Source organism: Pan troglodytes, chromosome 1 (assembly GCF_028858775.2).
Source record: "Pan troglodytes isolate AG18354 chromosome 1, NHGRI_mPanTro3-v2.0_pri, whole genome shotgun sequence".
Lineage (NCBI taxonomy): Eukaryota > Metazoa > Chordata > Mammalia > Primates > Hominidae > Pan > Pan troglodytes.
Window position 1 is genome coordinate 51,808,674 of NC_072398.2, and position 18,526 is coordinate 51,827,199.

General features: G+C 35.0%; 1 protein-coding gene across 9 annotated transcripts in view; it reads right to left on the bottom strand.

Annotated features, from left to right (window-relative positions):
- The window catches only part of CRB1 (crumbs cell polarity complex component 1), a 282,191-nt gene that overhangs the window by 186,686 nt on the left and 76,979 nt on the right, over positions 1-18,526 (bottom strand). The gene's annotated exons all lie outside the window — the stretch shown is intronic.

The window sequence follows — 18,526 nt, forward strand, 5'->3', positions numbered from 1 at the left end:
CTGCACAATGTGCACATGTACCCTAAAACTTAAAGTATAATAAAAAAAAAAGAAATTTAAATGTACTGTTTACTATATTCCAGGTATAGTTTGGCACTTTTTAAATCATTTACCATGATGATGTCAATTAAGCTTCATAAAATAGTGTAAGTACCATTATTATTTCCATCTTATAGATGAAGAAAGTGAGGCTTGCAAAGGTAATTTTCTGAGGAAAAACATCTGGTAAGTAGTGGAGATAGAATTCAAGGCCTGCAGTCTGGCTCTAGAGCCCCTGATTTTACCTGTGATGAAAAAGTGTTTCTTGTTAATATACTATGAACATTATTTGTGTCTCCATTTTGCAGATAGAAAAATAGTCCAAGAGAGATTTAAACAATTTGTATTTTGTAGTTTAGACAGTTCTAGAACTCAGATTCTCAAGTCTAGTGCTCATATTTTTATAGTCTTCTGTCTATAAAATCTATTAATGAAGGATTATGCTTTACTTTGTCTTAAGAGACATTTTTTTTTAAATCTTAGAAGAGTTAAGATGCTATCTTTCTTAGATCTAATAGTGGAGACCAAAGTAGCTCTCTTCCAGCTATGTGATGCTGTGTTTCACAGTAAGCCTGGCTTTTGTCTTTATGAAGACATAATACTTTATTAGGATCATCCTAGGTACACAAGGTCTCAGGCAGAAATAAGATTAGATCCTCAGCCACATGTCGCACTTCAGAGAAAATCTAATTCACAATCTTGTACAGTCTGACAAATATCTCCATTAACAAATCTTAATCATGTGGGTGGAAGAAAGGAGGGTGACCAAAATAAAGCTGCTCAAATATATTTCAGCTATTAAATGCTGAAGTGCTGCAGACACAAAGGCTTGAATTGTGTCATTCCATTATCAGTGAAATATAAACTACAAAATATACCATGATGAGACACACAACTCAGTGATACTGTGAAGTTCTTGAGTGTCTGGTTCCTCTCTTTCTTTGGCTCAAAAATTTTTTACTTGCGGAATCTATATCCTACAAGACAAAGCCCCAAGTTACTTCTTCAAGTTCAATTGCTCTAACCTGCTGGATATCCCACACTGCTCTCAGTTGTCCTTATTTTGCTTCTGATCCTTGCTCTTGCCTGCCTCTTGGGTTTTGACACACTACTTTGGTTTTCAGCTTTGATCCTTAGGACTCAGGTGTTTAGTACCCTGATGACACAATCCAGCACCACCCTCACTCAGGCCTTGGGCCAGCTACAAGCTAGAAGGCAACAGGACAACATTTAAAGACCATTGAAAAAGGATTAACAATTCTATAGCCTGCCAAGAGGTTGAAAAATGTTTATGATTTTATGAGAATTTAGAGTTCTTACATATCATTTATGAAAAAAAATACTTGCCTCCCAAACACTCAAGTAAAACAAACTTAGGTCTTTTCTTTTATTATTATACTTTAAGTTCTAGGGTACATGTGCACAACGTGCAGGTTTGCTACATATGTATACATGTGCCATCTTGGTGTGCTGCACCCATTAACTCGTCATTTACATTAGGTATATCTCCTAATGCTATCCCTCCCCTCTCCCTCTACCCCACGACAGGCCCTGGTGTGTGATGTTCCCCTTCCTGTGTCCAAGTGTTCTCATTGTTCAATTCCCACCTATGAGTGAGATCATGCGGTGTTTGGTTTTTTGTCCTTGCAACAGTTTGCTGAGAATGATAGTTTCCAGCTTCATCCATGTCCCTACAAAGGACATGAATTCAACCTTTTTTATGGCTGCATAGTATTCCATGGTGTATATGTGCCACATTTTCTTAATCCTGTCTATCACTGATGGACATTTGGGTTGGTTCCAAGTCTTTGCTATTGTGAATAGTGCCGCAATAAACATATGTGTGCATGTGTCTTTATAGCAGCATGATTTATAATCCTTTGGGTATATATTCAGTAATGGGATGGCTGGGTCAAATGGTATTTCTAGTTCTAGATCCTTGAGGAATTGCCACACTGTCTTCCACAATGGTTGAACTAGTTTATGGTCCCACCAACGGGGTAAGTGTTCCTATTTCTCCACATCCTCTCCAGCACCTGTTATTTCCTGATGATCGCAATTCTAACTGGTATGAGATGGTATCTCATTGTGGTTTTGATTTGCAATGCTCTGATGGCCAGTGATGATGAGTATTTTTTTTTCATGTGTCTGTTGGCTGAATAAATGTCTTCTTTTGAGAAGTGTCTCTTCATGTCCTTCACCCACTTTTTGATGGGGTTGTTTGATTTTTTCTTGTAAATTTGTTTGAGTTCTTTGTAGATTCTGGATATTAGCCCTTTGTCAGATGTGCAGATTGCAAACATTTTCTCCCATTCTGTAGGTTGCCTATTCACCCTGATGGTAGTTTCTTTTGCTGTGCAGAAGCTCTTCAGTTGAATTAGATCCCATTTGTCAATTTTGGCTTTTGTTGCCATTGCTTTTGGTGTTTTAGACATGAAGTCCTTGCACATGCCTATGTCCTGAATGGTATTGCCTAAGTTTTCTTCTAGGGTTTTTATGGTCTTAGGTCTAACATTAAAGTCTTTAATCCATCTTGAATTAATTTTTGTATAAGGTGTAAGGAAGCGATCCAGTTTCAGCTTTCTACATATGGCTAGCCAGTTTTTCCAGCACCATTTGTGAAATAGGGAATCCTTTCCCCATTTCTTGTTTTTGCCAGGTTTGTCAAAGATCAGATGGTTGTAGATGTGTAGTATTATTTCTGAGGGCTCTGTTCTGTTCCATTGGTCTTTATCTCTGTTTTGGGACGAGTACCATGCTGTTTTGGTTACTGTAGCCTTGTAGTATAGTCTGAAGTCAGGTAGCATGATGCCTTCAGCTTTGTTCTTTTGGCTTAGGATTGACTTGGCGATGCGGGCTCTTTTCTGGTTCCATATGAACTTTAAAGTAGTTTTTTCCAATTCTGTGAAGAAAGTCATTGGCAGCTTGATGGGGATGGCATTGAATCTATAAATTACCTTAGGCAGTATGGCCATTTTCACGATATTGATTCTTCCTATCCATGAGCATGGAATGTTCTTTCATTTGTTTGTGTCCTCTTTTATTTTGTTGAGCAGTGTTTTGTAGTTCTCCTTGAAGAGGTCCTTCACGTCCTTTGTAAGTTGGATTCCTAGGTATTTTATTCTCTTTGAAGCAATTGTGAATGGGAGTTCACTCAAGATTTGGCTCTCTGTTTGTCTGTTATTGGTGTATAAGAATGCTTGTGATTTTTGCACATTGATTTGGCATCCTGAGACTTTGCTGAAGTTTCTTATCAGCTTAAGGAGATTTTGCACTGAGACGATGGGGTTTTCTAAATATACAATCATATCATCTGCAAACAGGGACAATTTGACTTCCTCTTTTCCTGATCGAATACCCTTTATTTCTTTCTCCTGCCTGACTGCTCTGGCCAGAACTTCCAACACTATATTGAAAAGGAGTGGTGAGAGAGGGCATCTCTGTCTTGTGTCAGTTTTGAAAGGGAATGCTTCCAGTTTTTGCCCATTCAGTATGATATTGGCTGTGGGTTTGTCATAAATAGATCTTATTTTTTGAGATACGTCCCATCAATACCTAGTTTATTGAGAGTTTTTTTAGCATGAAGTGCTGTTGAATTTTGTCAAAGGCCTTTTCTGCATCTATTGAGATAATCAAGTGGTTTTTGTCTTTGGTTCTGTTTATATGCTGGATTACATTTATTGATATTTGTATGCTGAACCAGCCTTGTATCCCAGGGATGAAGCCCACTTGATCATGGTGGATAAGCTTTTTGATGTGCTGCTGGATTTGGTTTGCCAGTATTTTATTGAGGATTTTCTCATCGATGTTCATCAGGGATATTGGTCTAAAATTCTCTTTTTTTGTTGTGTCTGTGCCAGGCTTTTGTATCAGGATGATGCTGGCCTTATAAAATGAGTTAGGGAGGATTCCCTCTTTTTCTATTGATTTGAATATCTTCATAAGGAATGGGACCAGCTCCTCCTTGTACCTCTGGTAGAATTCGGCTGTGAATCCGTCTAGTCCTGGACTTATTTTGGGTGGTAAGCTATTAATTATTGCCTCAATTTCAGAGCCTGTTATTGGTCTATTCAGGGATTCAACTTCCTGGTTTAGTCTTGGGATGCTGTATAGGAATTTATCCATTTCTTCTAGTTTTTCTAGTTTATTTGCATAGAGGTGTTTACAGTATTCTCTGATGGTAGTTTGTACTTCTGTGGGATTGGTGGTGATATCCCCTTTATCATTTTTTATTGCGTCTATTTGATTTTTCTCTCTTTTCTTCTTTATTAGTCTTGCTAGCGGTCTATCAATTTTGTTGATCTTTTCAAAAAACTAGCTCCTGGATTCATTGATTTTTTGAAGGGTTTTTTGTGTCACTATCTCCTTCAGTTCTGCTCTGATCTTAGTTATTTCTTGCCTTCTGCTGGCTTTTGAATGTGTTTGCTCTTGCTTCTCTAGTTCTTTTAATTGTGATGTTAGGGTGTCAATTTTAGATCTTTCCTGCTTTCTCTTGTGGGCATTTAGTGCTATAAATTTCCCTCTACACACTGCTTTAAATGTGTCCCAGAGATTCTGGTATGTTGTGTCTTTGTAAACTTAGGTCTTAACTTAAATGCAAGCCTTCCTGGAGAATATAGATAGGAAAGCAAAGAGCATTATGGAATGAAACTTGCAACATCGTATGTACACATGTATGTACATATAATGCATTATAAGTATATATGCAATCTAAAATTTCAATGAATAATAACAGGCTGTCCAGGAATGTGCTCTATTAAGCACTATGCATGCTAAGGACTCTGGAAACTGAAAAGACAAATATATGTGACATCTTGAAATAAATATAAAATCTCTAACTAATTTTGCTTTTACTGTAGAAAGATAACAGCATGAACTAAAATCCAACAGTGTCATGAATTTTTGATTATTGAATTGAGATAAAAGTCAATCAAATGAAATTTTATCATGAACAGTAATTTGAAGCTACTTTGAGTATAAGGTTTTCGCAGTAATCACAAACATTAATTTGATAAAACATGTAACCAACTAATGTTAGAAAATTAAGGAAATACTGAAATATTAAATTTCCCAATGTAATTAAAAGCTAAAATAAGATACTTGCAAAGTGCCATATGTTTATTATCCCACAGTGTTGAATAAAGTAAAAATCAATTCGTTAGAATGGGATAAAAGACACATGTCCACTCACTTATATATTTAAGTATTTTCATTATTAACATCTTTATTTAAATGAAGTTTTTAAAGACTATATTGTCCAAGAAATGAATTATCTTGCATGGAAATTTAAATATTACTAATTAAGTTTTAAAATGTCATCATCCTAGCTCTTGAAGTTATTATTTTTAGTACTTATTACCTATTCAAATGCAAGTTTACAAAAGTTGAACTAGTCTGTGAGATTGTCATATAAGTATAAAATCAAGAAGATTAATGTCCACAGTATATTTTAGTTTCATTTCTCATTTTGAAAGCCATTTATTTTAAAGAAAAATTCTTTCTTGATTAGAGCTCATTACAATTAAAAATACATTTAGTACCAGAGAGCCAGGCACAAGAAACATAATTTCCTGCAAAATCATGGAAATTGTCCTGCAAAAACATGGACAAAAAGCATGTCATTTTAACACAGATATCTTTATTTTAGTGAATGGATAATTAACTTCTATTTTTAGTGAGAGGGCAAATGTACATAAACTTAAAATCCTCCCATTACAAATAATCAGAAATAATGAATCAAATACAACAAATATTATTTAAATATGTAAGTGAAGGAAAGGGAGATCACCAGGTAACACAGGGGATGAAAGAGCTGAAAATCAGCATGACACTCAATGGACATTCATACTGTGTGTGTCCTGTTGGCTGATGGAGGGGAGAGAAGGAAAAACGGATCCCTTGCATCAAGAGTTTGGTTTTTAATGGTCATGGAAAGGAGCTGGGGGGATGTGCAACTGAGCTGTTCAGGGAAAAAGAAGGCCTAAAAAATAATCTTCCTACTGTCAGGGATGTGGTGAGCAACAATGAAGCTAATGACTTCCTGTCCTTTCACATCCTACCTCCAGGAAATCAAAACCCTGAGACTCTGCATCTATCCCATTTACAGTACCCATATGATCTGAGATCCACTTCTCTTCAAACACACACACACACACACACACACACACACACACACACACAAGAAAGGGAACATAAAAAACTGATTTTGAGCCAGTGGTATCCTTGGCTACTTTGCAAAAGCACAGCAAAATATGTTCTACAGGGATATGACCAGGATGCAGTTCCAAAAGGTACTCATAGGATAAATACAACAAATGTTTTTAAAAACCTCTTGAAGAAAGACTCACAATAAAAAATTATAAGTCATAAGAAAAACAAACAAGGAACAAGTTAGTAGAAACCATAGATAGATTAGATCCCCAACCCTTAAGATAGACTGACAAATATAACTTTTATATAACTAGATAAAAATAACTATATATAACAACTATATACTTAAATAGCTATAGATATATAATCATCTACATAAGATATATAACTTTAGAGAAGATATGTAACTATGTAAGATATATATCTTCATAAAATTTTAAATTGTAATATGAAAAATAAAGCACATTATATAAAAAAGAATAGGTCCATTTTAAAAGGCAAACAGATCTGTTGAAAAGGAAAATGTAGGCACTGACATTTAAAACTAAATCAACAAATTAGAGCATATTAGACATAGCTGAAAAGAAATAGATGAAAGGAAAATATGTTAGTAAGATTAATAGACAACAATGATAGAAGAAAAGGTTCTGATATTCATCTAATAGGAATACTGAGAGAGAACAGAGAGAATGGCGAAGAGACCATATTCAAAGTGATAAATTGTTAAAATTTTCCCCAAACCCATGAGGTTTGTGAAACTTCACATTCAAGAAGCTCAAAAAGTCTTAAGAATCATAAATAACCTTTGAAAAAATAAAGATACAGTAAATATAAATCCCCAACCAAGGCACATCACAATACACTGAAGATAAAGAAAATGCATTAAGAAACCAGAAAGAAAATAGGGAGCACCTACTGATGAACCAAAATTAGAGTGAAATGAGAGCACAATTTTCCATAGAAGAAAAAAGACAGACAAAATATTTTCAAAAACAAAATATTATTCAAGAATTAGAGAAGATAATTATATTTCAGGAAAACATTTCCTGCTTATTGACAGAATGAGAGAAAAGTAAGAGATATAATTAAGAAAGAAAATGGGTATGGTTTTGTGTGTGTGTTTCTTGTACTTGGGATTTGTTTTTTGTTTTGTTTTGTTTTGCTTTTGTTTTTTTGGTCTGTCTCTGGTTTGTCTCGTTGCAGCTCTCCTCTCAGGTACTCTGTCCCGAGAATTTCATCTGTCTGGGTCTCCTCAAACATTAGGCTCTACATGGATCACTCTCCGCATGCTGTTGGCTGGAAATTCAAGTTTTTTTTTTTTTAACCTATGTATTCATAGTTTTTCATCCTTTTTAGAGAAGTTTGGCCATTATTTCTTCAAAACTTTTTATTCTCACTGTCTTTTTCAGGGAGTCCAATTTTGCATATCTTAGACTTTGTAAAGTTGTCACAGTTTTGTGGGTGTTTTGTTTGCTTTGCTTTGCTTTGTTTTGTTTTCTAATCCTTTTTTCTATTTGTTTAATTTTGGATCAGTTCCATTGCTATGTCTTCAAATCACTAACCTTCCCTTCAACGTCTAATTTGTCATTCATCTCTTCCAACGTACTTTTCGTCTTATATCTTGTAGATTCTGTCTCTATAAGTTTGATTTGAATCTTTCTCATATCTCATATTTCTACTTAACTTTTTGAACATCTGGAATACAGTTGTAATAACTGTTTTGGTGCCCTTATCTGGTAATTCTAACATCTGGATCAATTTATGATCTGTTTTGATTGATTGATTTTTCTCCTCATTTGGGTCTTATTTTCCTGTTTCTATGCATGCCTTCTTGAGCTGTGTTCTGCAATGTAGTTGTTTAGAAACAGTTTGATTCTTTTAGGTCTTGCTTTTAAGATTTGTTAAGCAGCACAAGACCGTATCGAATCTGGAGGAGAATATCTGTAACTACCGAAGCAATATCCTACCAAATGTTTCATAAATCATGAAGTTATTCAGTCTGGCTACTGGGCACAGGTACAATTCTTGGCCCTCTATGAATGCTGGGCATTATTTTCTCTGATCATTTCAGCTTTATTCTTTCCCAGGTCTTGGGAACTTTCCTTACATGCATGTGCTGATATAAACCTTTTAGAATACTAAAAGGAGCTTCTGCAGATCTCTGGTCTGTCTCTGTGCAGCTCTCCCCTCAGGTACTCCGTCTCATGAATTTCATCTGTCTGGGTCTCCTCAAACACTCGGCTCTCTATGAATCCCTCTCCCTGTGCTGTTGCCCGGAAACTCTCTCATGGTAGTAAGTTCCAGCAATAGGGCTCACCTTGTTTGTTTTCCATTTCTTAGGGATGACTACTCTTCATTCTCTGATAGCTGACGTCTTGGAAACCATTGTTTCATATGTGTTGCCAGGTTGCTTTTTTTTTATTGCTTCAGGCTGGAGGGTGAATCCAGTCCCACCTACTCCATCTTGCTCAGAAGTGGACACCTCTTCAGAATATAATTGTAAAATGTAACGTATGGATTTGTTTTTACCTGTTTGTGTAGCTAAGAAGGAAATAATTCCAGGTGGATCATTTGGCTAGTTGTATTTCTTTTTCCTTCATGAGCAGAATAATTCTATTTGTGAGCCCTCCTTGGATAAACTGCACATGAGGAAATTTTGCTTTGTTACTGTCTCTAACATCTTCTTTCCCTAGCGCCTCTCTCCCTTGCAAGAAGTCAGAGCCTCCATGCTGCTGTGGGATCAATCAGGGATCCCGTTACAGAGACCACCATCATCAATTTCACATGCTTACAATCCCCCACAAACTCTCCACCGTTGACCTATTTTAGATCTTTTTCTTTCAAGTCCCTACTTTAAGTTAGGAAACTGAAAGTAAGTCTATGTTGATGGGTTAATGTAAAATTGTCCTTTTGTAATTGAAACATTCTGAAGAGCTTGAATTCACAAAAATGACAAACTCTGAGGAGAAAATTTTGGAGTGGCAGCAGGCTACCAGGAGCAATATATTAGCCTGGTTACAGTAGGTGAAACTATTTTGCAGTTCCAAGGGCCAGAACCACTTTCGGTTCTCAACTCATGGTTTATCAAACTAAGCCCTTTATTACCAAGTTCTGCCTTTCTCATTTCTAAAATATAGCATATTACTTCATTTTCTAATTAGCTCCTATATATTCAGGCCATATTCCACATACTCATTTTACCTCTCCTGTGACCTATGAATATATGATACAAATATGAATTTTTGAAATTTTATAAGTGTATAAGAATTGTGCATTAAATGAATCTATCAACCTAACTTTACTTTGAGAACTTCTGTTATGAATTTTTTTCATAAATGTCTAATTCTCTATGAAGCAGAAAATTAATAGAATTCAAAATAGTTTTTCTTTTTCCCTTGAATGAAACAAAATAAATCAAATGCTTAAATAATCAAATTAAATATCCATTATTTCTGATAACCATATGGCTTTGCACTAAATTACAGATATAAACAAAAATTTTATGAAATTACAATGCAAAACATGGGAACTATGTCAGTGATTTCTTCATTAAATCACAGAGCTGGAGGGTGCATTTAGAGGTTATCCAAGGCAGCCAGTGGTCTTCAGACACTAAGCGCCTACAATAGTACTGAAGTTTAACTCTAAGAAAACTTTATTATATTCTGTGCAAATGTATTTCAAAATTCATGTTTCATTACAGGTGTATAGGCCTTTTAGTAATTAGGATAATTTGGACAGAAAGTTGAAATCTGTTACATTAGTATTGGGAAGATAAATTACAAATAAACAATTAGTAAATGTTTAGTTTTCTAAGGTCTATGGTTATCAAGACCTATAGGTGGTTTAGTGGGAATAACAAGAAGTTTTAATTCTGTTCTAGTTCTGTCACTTACTTTGCCAACTTGTCAAATCACTTAACTTCCATGAGAATAATTGTGCGCTATTTTAAAGTATAGATAACAGGTACCTTGCAGGAGTTTTATACGATTCAGAGTTTGTATACAATTCTAAGTATTCGGTTCTCAATAAATGAGGTTGTTACGATTGCTATTGGGAAAAGACTGTGCCCTTTGATGGGTAACCTTCTCTCTATTTTCTAGAAAACAAGCAACCAAACTGATGCCACATGAAGGAAAAGAAAAATCTCTTTTTTCTTGGCTTTTCCCAGTCCTGGAGCACCAATAATTAGCTTTTCCTTCCTTTAAAAAGCCATGAAGGGGCTAAGAAGCTAGGAATAGTACTGAGCTACAATGAGTACAGAGAAAGGCCTATACTCTTTCAAGTCTGTATCACAGGAAACGTTGTGACCTCACATTCTAAGTCTTGAGAGCACACACAAGCCCAAGGAATTAAAAAAAGGAGAGAAAGAGATTCTGCTCAAATTCAAAGAATAACTAAATAAATTAACTAGTAATTGTTAAAAATTAATATTTATTGAGAACGTTTCAACTCTATCCAGTTGATTCTCTTTCATTATTTACTCAGCATGTGTGTTTCCCCTGGCATGGCCTTCCTTGGTAAATATGGGAGAAGGAGCTTAGTTTCCTGAGTCATCCACCTGTGCTCCACTGCTGCACAGAATGCTTCACCACACCACAGGTTACGCCTCACTTTGCTGTCAGTCACCACATCAAACGTATGGACTGCGATGCCTCAAGAACAGTTGTTTCTATCACATTGGCTTCAACAGAGAGGCCAATGTGGGACATGTTATATCTGTTCATAGCCCAGTTGTAATATTTGCTACCATTCTACTCCCTAAGCTATAAAAGTAATAAAATGGAACTGAAGATCTGGCAAGGCAGAGAGGCTTTATAAGCAGTAACACTGACGTGTTAAAAATGAGAATTTGACATTCTTGTAACTGTTGTACATCCCACTGAGAGGAGTATTTTACTGGCTATTTTTCTTGGTAGAAGGGCAAGGCCTTCTACCAAGTTGCCTCATCTATTCTCTCATCCCTTATTTCTGTCCCCATTGTCTCTCTATTTTCACTCTCTGACCCCCAAATTCATGGTTATTTATTATAAAAAATAGTTTAGCTACCATCTTCTTGCATAACCCTCTTATAAGCCGTGCTCTTGGACAAACTTCTCTTTTCACTACACTTTCACTTCCTTCAACCAATATTCCCAGTTACCAACTAGGTAATTTCCTAATCAAGGGGACTTTCATGTTGATATGAATGATCCTTCACAGTTTAATGACCAACTCACACTCCAATAGCCTATTTCAGCAACGACTCTCAAGACCATGACTTGCCATCATCCCTCAATATTCCTGTAATGAATATTTAAAGTCATCTATGATAACCACTGACCTGTAACACAACATGATTTCAAGGACATCATAGGATTTAATTTTATTTGACGTGAACGGAATTTGACAGAGGCATATGATTTTAGCAACAATCATTTTGAAAATTATCAATGAAGAAAAGATATTACAACCAAGCAGTGGATTCCTTTGTTCTATTATTTTTTTAAATTACAATATCAGAATATGCACTTTATTTGTCAATTTTGAAAAAACAAATTCAATGATTCTGTGAAGTTTTTGTTTGCTTACTACGTGTCAGGCACTATCCTGAGCATTTTATATACCGAAAAAGGACTAACAGCTGTTTCTCTGGCCTCCTCTCTGGAAATGCCTGAAGACTAGACCTCTGATTTGCAGCAGCAACTGAGGAATAGTTAGATATTTACCTATATTGATGCAAGATAAATGAGAGTTCCATGGAAATGACTAAGCATGTGTAACTCATTGTCAAGGTTGTTTAACGAGTAATTGGGAACTAATGAAATGGAGCTGCCCTGAAGAAATAGGGCTAATCACATAAACCTGATTAGATGTGACTACTCAGTCACATACACATGGCTTGACATAAAAACTGAAGGGAGGATCTCAGAGCTGATGGTTCTCCCGAGCTGAAGTTGTATTCAATCAGCTTTATTCCTTGTGGCCACACACACCCAGGGTGCAGAATGACTGGGACATCCAAAGCTGTGTCTGAGAATCATGAGACCTCTGCTGTGTTGTCATTGTGCATGCTATGACACTGGTCCTGTGCATTTTCTTCAAGACAAGTAAAATTTGTGCTTGATGAAGTCTATTGTGAATCTCAAGTCTGACTATCAATCAAATCAAGTTAAGACGTGGTAGAGTGCCACACATTCATTTTTCATTTAATCCTCACAACACTCCTATGCAGTTTAAAATAATTATTCCCATTAGGCAGATGAGAAAACATATAATTTAAGTAAAATGATTCAAACACACATAGCTTATAATTGAAATAAACTATCTTTTGTTTCTTGAATATTTTTGAAACTGGTATTTTTCTAATATAACTTTTCAATATTTAAAAATAGCAAATATTTACTTAATACTTCTGTCTATATATAGCTACTTCTGTTAGTAGCTCTGTGACTTAAAATTTATTGTTTGAATAACTAAATTATTTTTAAAATAAAATTTATTTTAATATAAATAATAATCTGTTTTATGTTTATTGAAGATTTTTTGCCTACTTACAGAAAATGTAGAACCTATAACAAAATTAAAGAAAAATATTGCAATCCCTTGTAATTTCAATGTCCAGTGATAATTGCTATTAAATTTCTAGAAACTGTGGTATAAAGAAACTGTGGTATATCGATATATATCTATCCATCTAGATAGATAGATACATGATGGAATACTACTCAGCCATAAAAAGGAATGAATTAATGGCATTTGCAGCAACTTGGGTGGAATTAGAGAATATTATTCTAAGTGAAGTAACTCAGGAATGGAAAACCAAACATCATATGTTCTCACTCATAAGTGGGAGCTAAGCTATGAGGACACAAAGGCATAAGAATGATACAACGGACTTTGGGGACTCGGCAGGAAAGGGCGGGAGGGGGATGAGGGATAACAGACTACAAATTGGGTTCAGTGTATACTGCTGAGGTGATGGGTGCATCAAAATCTCACAATCACCACTAAAGAACTTACTCATGTAACCAAATACCATCTGTTCCCCCCAAAAAAATAGGAAAAAAAAAGAAAAAAAAATTCTAAAATGTTTCCCTCTAGAATTTTTCTTTGGTTTTTCCAAGCATATTTTTTACACCACAAATTGCATATTATAGATTACATAAGATTTGACATCCTGATGTGTTTATTTTTATTTTTTTATTTTTGCTTAACCTTTTTGGAAAACAAAAATGACCTTTTGACTAAGTATTGAGATTCTTTCCCCCTTCCTTGCCCACTGGTGTACCTTTGGCTCTGATTGCTCATCTTCCATACACCTATATTAAAAAATGTACCTTCACTAGCTTTATTCCTGGGCTTTTGTGATGCAGAATCAAGACAACCAGAAAGAAATAAACAAAATTTGGGAACCTAGGAGAGGGGACTTATATAAGAAAGAGTAGAGATTTCTTTCTGAGAGAAGAAAAGAACCTATGAGAATTTCAAGAGAAAGGTCCAACCTTTTTCAGAGGTTAGACCTTAGGAAGTAGTGAGAGACATTGAGAACATAACAATGGAGAAATAATATTTTTACAAGATATTGAGAACATAAAATGGAGAAATAATATTTCTCTGTGCCTTATATTCTAATTGTATATGTGTGTATATGTGTGTGTTTCTTAAGAGACTGCAGGAAATATTTAAATTGCTTTAATTTACTTTTGATTACTGGACTGTGTTTATTTCTTTGATCCCAAAGCAACACAATTTATGTTTCAAACATTTTATTAGTATAAACGTGCAAATTTGATTAATAACATTAAGGTTATTTCTAATTTTTCACTATTATACATAACATATGGCTTCCTTCACATGCTATTTTTTGCTCTCATTTTCAGCTATTTCTCCTAGAAGAGTTACTGGACCAATGAGTAGGAACACTCATATTTAAGCCTTGAATCCACAGTGTAAAATTATTTTATAGAACTTCGCTCTAGATTTTTTGTGTTCTCTCTTCTTATTCTAATAAGTAGTCCAGAGAATGGACTTGATGATAGTTATTGAATTTGTAAGTAAGGACCCAACTCTTTATCTTCTTTTTTTTATTATTGTTCTGAAATTTTATTTAAAAAACAACTAACAAATACATTTTCAATTCAATTATGTGATGTAGTTATTTTTTAAAGGAATAAATTATTTTTAAAAGGAATGATTATGATTTCTTACCTCAGTAGAAATTTCAGAGACTTGATTTTCTTTTTTTTCATTTTTATGAATAGCTTATATTTTATTTATAAAAATGTAATTAACCCAAGCAGCAAGTTAATATTTTATATCGCAAGTTTTATATAGTCTATAATTTTTTTTATTATACTCTTTATCTTCTAACTGGGTCTCCCCTTTGAACTTTGGAGGGATATATCCAACTGCCTGCTGGATATTTTCACCTGAATGTCCCTCCAATAGTTCAAAATAAGGAGATTTAAATTGTAACAATTCATCCTATATTTTCCGTGCATTACTATTTTAGATAAAGTCATACCGTTATTTAAGATACATAAACTAGGGGCCTGGAAATCATTCTTCGTTATCCTCCCTTTTGCTCTCACCCATTTCTCATTAAACAATAAGTTAATGTTCCCCTGAAGTATCTAAGCCCACTCTGCTTCGTCCTTACCAGGACCACACTGTTTGAGGTCTCCATCATTTCATGCTAGGTCTCTCTAACTACAGCCTTGCTTTCCCTTCCTTATTCCCTTCTCATTCTGGCCAAGTCTGAGCATGCCAGGGTTCCTATTTAAAGTCCTTCGGTGGCTTTCAACCCCCCTTCATGGCACTTCCCAACATGTGAAGAGTAGGCTAAAGGGTGCCAGAGCTGCAAAAGCCACCAAGTGATCACCTCTGGTTGTCAACAGTCTTGACTACATGAGCAAGTATGGTGCACAGATATTATCCTCTCTCTACAGGCCAGTGTGAAAACATTTGGGAACCTCTGACTACAAGAAAACTCTAGTATAAGATAATTCATTATAGCATTTAAAGCCTTTAATTATGTGGACACTGCCCATACACCCTCATCTCACATCACTCCCCACTGTTTCATTTTTCTATTAAGTCCCAAATGCACTGTGCCCTTGGTTGTTTCTTGCCTTTTTCCCTCACATCAGTCTTTGCCACACTTTACGAATCAATAATCGACCAACTTTCACTTTGTTAACTTATGGATTAGTGTCTCTTAAAACCTAGTCTGTAAATGACATGCATCACAATTACATAAGACTTATTTTTTAAATTGATTTTTTGGTCCTACACAGGAACAGTGAAATCATAGCATCAGGAGTTGTAGCACAGAAACCCATCATTTAATGACCGCCCCCGATGTGTTTATTTTACATATTAAATTTTTTAATCCGATGTCATACATACACTCTCACTGACCAATGTACTTTATAAAATATGATTACATATATGTCAGGAAAAAACAAAAGCACATTGAGTTAAATAAATGTTTGAGTCTTCATAAATATGAGTTTACCAGCCATGAACAATTAACAGTGAAATATCTACTAGAAAAAGGACATAATAAAAACTATCCTTCTTTTAAAAAATAGTTATATTGATGGCAAGGACTACAACGGACCCTAAGAATTAATAAAACATATTTTTGTGACAATCTGTAACCTAGGCAATTCCAGTATGCATTACTGCCTATTAGAGTTTTAAAAAATACCTTAAAGAAATGTACTTGATAGAATACATGTTTGGTATGATATCTGGATTTTTTAAAACCAGTTTATTCCCAAAGCTCTTGGCTCTCTGAAATTCCATCATCAGTCACACAACAAATTCCCTTTGAGGGCATACAGTATGTTGATATTTAAAATTATACTTGTAGCACATGTAGCTGGTGATGAATACATGATAAATTATCTTTAATACCTGTATTTCTTATGGTTTGAGCAATAGATTATTATTCACAGGTGGAACCTACTTACAAGCTTGATTGACGATCTTTTCACTGCATCTCTCTCCCTTATGTTTTTCTGATTTACGATTAACAATTATATTTACATTAATGCTTCCCTTCATAAAGCCAAAAGTCTGGATGCAGAGTTTCCATGCTGTATCTATAGAAGACTATTTAATTCAGAAGGACCAAAAGTTTTAAATTGTCCATGGTCTTATGAATGGTGACGTTGGTATTTCCAAATTCTGACCATGTGATATGGTTGTGTGAAAACTACTCACATTAAAAAATAATTTAAGTATCTAAATCAACAATTTAGTGGCTTTACTTGTGCACTCCAAGCCTTAGATATCTGTGCAAAATGGGAATAATAAAATCTTCATCACAAGGTTTCAATTAAATGAGATAAACTATGTAAAAACATTCAGCCTAATGTCTGACATAGAGAAATTGGGTAACAGAGGTTAGTTGTATCTGGTAGGCAAGGAAAACATGAATCATAGACTCCTCTAATTTTAAAAAAAGGCTTTAGAGATGTATTATCTCCAAAAACAAGGAATATGAGAATAAAAGGGTAGGGGGTAGTGGGCTGCTTTCACTGTTGACATTGAGTCCCTCTACATGGACACAATTGCTATTTACCAGCCTACAGAAAAAACTATGTTTATGCAAACTTTGCCTTAGTTCTATGGCTATTCTGAACTTCAAGCAGTTCATATAGCTAGCCTGCTAACTGAAGCAGCTGAGTAGAAAGAGTTAAACAACACATACATTTCCTGATTTCAGTTGCTCCATAGAGGGGTTGTTAAAAAAAAAAAAAAAGCCAGAAAACAAAAAAAAAAAATTGGTATAATGAGGTTAGTGAAGAGAAAGCAATTTATATTTACGTCTATAATTATTTGAGTTTATAATTACAGAAAGTAATGCTTTAATTATTTTATGATTACTTTAGGAGAAATCATAGAAATACAGTCAATAGTATAATGAGTAGGCTGTAAAGGCTTCTTTTAAGGCTCCTAGTCTGTGAAAGTATTAAGCAGCTCCTTGCAATATTGTGTTTGATGTAATTTTCAGGCATTGATATATAAAATGTAAAATTTTACATTTCATTTTTCCTCTCTTTCCTTACCCAATCTCTGGTATAGGTGCTAATGATAAGTGAAATGAGGTTAAAGAGAAATAGGAATTCCTAATCTACAAACTGTATATGCTGTTTGCCAAATCTGAGTTGACCGTAACCTCAAAATATAACTACTTTCATTAGGGCTAATAATTTCGAAGCAAGCTTGATTATATTTTCTTTCAGAAAACATTTCTTCATACACAAGACTAGTTTTATTTTTCAGAATAAAATTTCTACCTCTATCTACATGTGAAAATAGTAGCCAGATCCATGCACAGACCTCTGACATCATTTTTAAAAGTGTGATGATTTTCTTAGGCAAAAATGTCTGGACAGCCTTTACACATATGCCCACCCCACTACAGTGTACATGCCTGGAGAACAGTGGACCTTGCTCATTTTAACTGCTTAATATATAGTTGCTGAAATAATATTTTTGTCAAGTCTTTTACATTTCTAATATTTATTTTAATGGTTATTTAAAGAAATTTGTTTACAAATTGATCCCTGGAAGTTGAAAAGAGGAAAAAAGATGGAGTAGAAAACATTATTTGTTCCAAATATTTTATGCCTGAATATGGACTTTAGTCCATTGATGTCAAGCTTAGCCACATGACCTGCTTTTGTTAATGAAATGTGAGCCAAACCGAGGTATGTCAAAGCTGAGCTGAAGCTTTTAAGAGCTATTGTATGCTTCCTCCATTACCTTTTTCCCGCTGCCATTAAAACAGTGTTCTCTAAAAGGGAATGCCCCTGCAGATTGTGTCCTAAAATGAATGTCTTAATCTGTTTAGGCTGCCTAAACAAACTATCATAGACTAAGTGGCTTTATATACAAGAGAATTTTTGTTGTTGTTCTTGTTTTGGAGACTGGAAAGTCCTAGGTCAAAGCACCAGCAGATATGGGGTCTGTCCAGGGCCAACTTCTGGTTCATAGGTAGAGGGCCATCTTCTCTATGTGTCCTCACATGGTGGAAGGAGTAAGGAATTTCTTGGAGGTCTCTTTTACAAGGGCACTAATCCCATGTGTGAGGCCTCCACCCTAGTGACCTAATCCCCTACCAAAGGCCCCACCCCCTAAAACCACCACTTTGGAGATTAGGGCTTCAATATACATATGTTCATTTGGGGAGAGGGGACAAACATTCACTATAGCAATGAAGAATACAAACGAGGCAGAGCTGCAGCCAACTTGCACACAGTACGTGGTGGGAACAAGATATACACCTTGTTGTTTTAACACTAAGATGCTGGGTTTGTTTTTTGTTGCAATATAACCTAGT